Here is a 5,446-nt window from a genome sequence, read left to right as displayed (position 1 = left end):
ACCTCGTTCCTCACGTTCTGCTTCTCAAAAAATACTCATTCACTGATTAGAAGTCCCAACATGGAGAAAGCTTTTGGTCAATACATATTCATTATTTTAAGGTTCGTTGTTCAACCAAGTGTTTTCTTTTAATTTTTTGTTTGTTTTTGAGACACTTACAATCGATACATTTTTATTCGGCAGAAGGTTGTCACCATCATATTATTTTTTTTTGTGACTTACCTGGTATGTTTTGCTTAGAGATTAGGTTCCCATCGTACAGAAATTATATAGCAGTTCTTAGAAGTCGGAGAGTGTATCCTTGGCCGCGTTATTTATTGTCATAATTAGGAAGTATGAAGTCCATCATATCCAAGAAAAAACTGACGCCAAAAGCTGCGCCTCTGGGGAATCATTATAGTGAGGAGCGCCCTTTCTACTACCACGTGACCGTTATGTAATGCGGCTCTGTGACCCATTACCCTTTCCCGCTGTGAGTCTGACGTCATGTCCAGGAGAAACGAAGAGACTTCTTTTACTTGTTCTTGTTTAGTTTTGATGTGTCCCTCTCTTACGGCTCAGATTTTCCTGAGAACGGCGGAGAGAAGAATTTAATTACCTGGATTTTATCAACTGCAAAGGCATCGTTTGGTGATAGGTAACAAATCTCCCATTGGAATGTGCAAGTTCTAAGGCGATTACTTCGAAGGATAATGGGTTTGATTTTAGGTAATCATTTCGCCAATTATTTACCTCGTAACCTGAGGACCGTGGCAAAAGACTTTATTACGAATGAACGGTGTGTTTATTAGGAGCGGCTTCTTATTAAGTCACCTGAGGAGTTGTTAAATACCTTGTGTAACAAGAAATACGGGAACTCATTTTTCAAGACGTTCAGCAAGAAAAAAAAATATTTTCTGAATACAGAAAACCTTATGGTCAACTTTGGGAGTCTGCCGAAATTCGCTTCCACACTGACACATACTTTGTTCCCCGAAATGCCAAACTTTACGACACATCTAAAGCACGTGGCATTTACAGTTTATTATAATATCCTCAACCTGCTTCCTTCCTCCGGCTGTAGCCGCGCCTCTGTATGAAAGGAGTTGCTTGTACGTTTGTTGGGTACCAGTGGGGAATCCATTGGAGAAAAGTCGCCCCGGGAAGAAAAGCTTATGAAGATGGCGCCCATAATTGGCCCGACCAAACGCCGGGACCCAGGACCTAAACAGCCGCCATAAATCAAGCGCTAACGAGGTATCGTCTTTCTCTGTGTCGTCGCACGCCGCCGGCTACGATGGGCCCTCGTGAACAAGACAGAAAAGAAAACGAAACGAAAGGGGAAGAAAACGTAGGAGACGCTAGGAGACTTGAGTTAAGCTCCGGGTCATAAAGAAGACACCTGCATGGGTAGGATAAAAATAAAGCGTGGTTAGACGGCCCACGCAGGGTGCAAATAAAGACAAACTAAGGTAGGTTAGCAAGGCCAAACACTCTCGTCTATTGGAGCCAAGTATGTGTGTTATACGGAGACCCTCATTTTGGCTGTGGGCTGAGCTAGCCCGTACGAAAATGTCAGATATGGGCCTTATGTATTTTATATACGACCATACATGATAATATAAGTAGTCAAATATGGTCATATTCTGCCATATATGGGAGCAAATAGGCCATATTCTGCCATATAAGTGGGCAAATACTGCCACTTGTGGCCATATAACTGCGTAAATACGGCCATATATCGCCATATACGCGTGCAAGTATAGCCTCTGATAGTGATATATGGGTCCGTTTCGGTCGTGCAAGCAATAAGTCATATGTACTCGAAAAGACACTAGTTGATTGATCTATATTGCATCAGTCTCATGTAATGGGTTAACTATTGTTAACAACCTTAAAGTGAAGTTATTCCATGAATTTGGACCAATTAATCAATTGCGCATTTTGAAGATTGAAAGACAAATGAAATTTGGTTGTATGTTTGACGTGTGACAATATTACGAAGTGCATAAGATCGGAAAGCGAGTTAATCAAATAACAGATTTTAGATTGCAGCTCTTAGGCGCCCGTTTCTGAGTTAAGCGGTGTCGGTGTCGCCATCGGTGTAACCGCCCCGCTAAATTTCGCCAGAAACTGAATTGGTACTTATGTCACGTGACGTAGATTTTCCCGCTAAATCTAGCACTGACACTAATTTTGTTCATGTTTACCTACTAAATTGAGCGGGGGAACACGAACCGTTAGCTTGCTGAAGATGCAAGACGCTACTTCGTCGTCCCGAATCATTTTCACTTCGAACGGCTGCGAAGCCGTTGCGCCCGGAGTAGACTGCGCAGCATCTTTCAAAAACCGTTCGTGCAGCATCGCAACCTTCCGTTTGCGAGCGTCTGCGATTCACCATGTGTTGGAAGTCGGAAGATGTGCTGTTCGTGGTGACTTTCATGTGTAACCCTTTCGTAGAAAAATTTGAAATTTAAAAACGCGAACCTAACAGTGTACACCTAATTTTAAATTTATTGGTAAAAAAAGATATACATATTTATTTATCGATTTATTCGTGTACATCGTGCGCAAAAAATTGTCGCGCTTATTTTTTATTTAAAATTATAATGTTGGTTATACACTCCGTGCGACGCGACTGGCGCGCCGCCGAGCGGCCGGTACCGAAGGTAGGCAGTGAGAACCCCAGAGAAAACGAAACCGAAACCACGCCGCGTACGTTGGTACGCATTGAAGTCGGAGTGGTGCGGTTGCGCTGGGTTCACGGCATGAAGTGCTGCCTGTGCTGCGTCATTAAGTGCTTCAATAGTTATGCGTCGTATCTCGTGGGGAGAAAGTTTCACAGTTTTTCACCTCGCCGATGTTTTGTGGGACAGCGACAACGATGGAGCCGTGCCGTACGACGCGAGAAATTTGGTCTCCCGATCATGTTTGCCACTCTGTCGGCACGGCTGACATATTGTACACTGCCGCTTTGCGCTCTGCGTTTGTTTTCGTACCAGTAACGCCTACATGTGTCACCGCCGATGGGACGAACTGAAATGCCATCCCACACTCGCGGGAATGCAGTGCCAATTTCGTTGGAGGAATGCCCTCCAGAGAAGTTTCGTCCCCATCGTACGTGTTGATGATATTTCCGGACAAGTATGGCACGCAATCTGTACTTCATGAAGAAAGATTCGAATGCTAAAAAAAGGGACAAATATAAATCTAAAGAAAACAACAATGAAACTTGGAATCACTGGAGAATCAACGTTCGAGTATGGAAGTTTATGTGTTGTGCTTTCTTTCTTGATCAGCCTCCTTTTGGATGTGGAAACGCTGACAGCCCGAGTTCTGTAGACAACATTTTTTTTCTTCTCGGCTTTAGAGCCACCTATCGCAAAGTGATTCGAACAGGAAGTACCGTCTACTAGTCCCTTCCTATCTGTCAAGTGTGTACCTACAACGATGAGTGGTGTTATCTGACAGCCTTTGACGGTCAAAGGTTCCCATTTAGTTACGCCGCCCAAACTAAATTTCCACCTGGTTTCGCTATGCCAACTCTTTTTGTTATAATAAGTGTTGTGCCAAGTGATGGTCATGTCAAAGTACCTGTGCGCCGAAAATCAGCACGTCGCACAACAGGTTATTACACAACAGCTGACCGCAAAAGCCCTTGGTGGCCAAACCGTGTGTTGGCCGACAACTTTGTTTTCTCGGCTTTGGAACCACCTTTCTTAAAGTTGTTTCAATTGGAAGTACAGTCCACTAGTTCCTTCCTACCTCTAAAGTCTCCACCTCCCCCGACCAGTGGTATTCTCTTGACAGCCTTTTCATGGTCAAAACCGGTTCCCATTGAGTTACGCCGCCCGAACCAAATGTTCACCTGGTTTCCTTATGCCACCTTTTTTTTTGTATAATAAGTGCTCTGTCATGTTACTGTCAAGTCCAAGCACCTGTGTGCCCAAATCTGCACTTTGCACAGCCCGCTATAACACAACATTTTGGGTCCAATACCGACAGGCACGAACATTTTCTCCGCACAGCTTTATTTCTTTTTTCGTTAGAAACATAGCTTTCACACCTGCTGTCTTAAAGAAACTTGGCACTCTTCGTGCACAAACTTAGTGAACATCTCACTCGCCTCCAAATATCATCGTTCCAGCAGTCTTAGGTTTACAGCGACGAGCGAAATAAATTTCCCACTCAGAGCAATTATGGTGGCGGCCGTCTTGTTTTTCGGAAAATTGCTCCAACTCCTCTTTCGGCCGCAACTAGAGAAATTACCCCTAAGAACGACTCAAACTCAATATATAAGAACTGGAGAACAGCTAAATGCCCTTCTGCCCCAGCACTCATGCAACGTCACCCTCAACTTATGGGCTCAAAAAGCAAAAGTTTCGTAGGTACGCGCTTCCGCCGCCACAGCTTGACATGCGAAAAGGCGCCGCAGGCTGCTGAACGCGCCTCACAGTCGAACTCCAGCTCCTCCGCTAGCGGCGCTGCGCGCGTTTTTCAAAGCGCCCCCTATAGTTCCCGCACGGAGTGTATACAGCGTAAAACATAGTATCTTCAAACTCGCATGGTTTTGGGTCACTTTCGAGCTGGACAGCTTCTTTGGAAGGTCAAAAGCTGGGCTTCATAGAGCTGTATGTTTATTTATTTATTTTATTTATTTATTTACCCTCAGGGGCCAAAGGCGTTACAGAGGGCAGTGGGTATTAAAAATTACAAAACAACATACAGCGTACAACAGAAAATATTATACAGTAGTTATGGCTCTTCACAAAAAAATATTGGAAACGGCAGTTTTAAAACACTCGATATCGGGGATTTCGGCAGTGACTCCGGGAAGCTGATTCCACATTGTTGAGGCACTAGGAATAGTCTTTCATTGCGGTCACACTGGATGTACGATGATAATTTGAAAGGATGAGACGAGATTCGCGGTTCTGAATGGCTTCTAATTCGGAGATAAGGGATTCTTGACCAGGATCCCAAACCGAAGCTGCATATTCCTATTTACTACGAGCTAATGTTTTATATAAAAGCAATTTTAATGAGCTGGGAGCAAGACGAAAATTTCTTCGGAGATATCCACGCATGCGGTTGGCGTTATTTGCAATATATTCAACGTGACACGACCAGGACAGATTAGCAGATATAGGCACACCCAGATATTTATACGATGATACGGTTTCGTTGACACGGTATTGACAGTTGGGTAGACGCTATGCATGTTTTAGGACAAACGTGTCTCCGGTTAGGGTCACGTGACTACAGTCTAGAAGCTGGTGATATAGCAGAACACGGCACCAGCCTGGAGCCCAAGGCCCACACATAGCATTCACTGCACTATCAACCTTGAATACAAGTGACGAATCCGCTCGTTGTGGTCATTGATGTCCCATAAGAAAAGCCTTTTGTTTGTGCACTCCCGTTTTGGCCTTTCCTTCTCTCCTTTCCTCTCTCTCCCTAAGCTCAA

This window comes from Ixodes scapularis, unplaced genomic scaffold, assembly GCF_016920785.2.
Source record: "Ixodes scapularis isolate PalLabHiFi unplaced genomic scaffold, ASM1692078v2 PGA_scaffold2__306_contigs__length_199485367, whole genome shotgun sequence".
Classification (NCBI taxonomy): Eukaryota; Metazoa; Arthropoda; class Arachnida; order Ixodida; family Ixodidae; genus Ixodes; species Ixodes scapularis.
Note: the sequence above shows the minus strand (reverse complement) of the source record.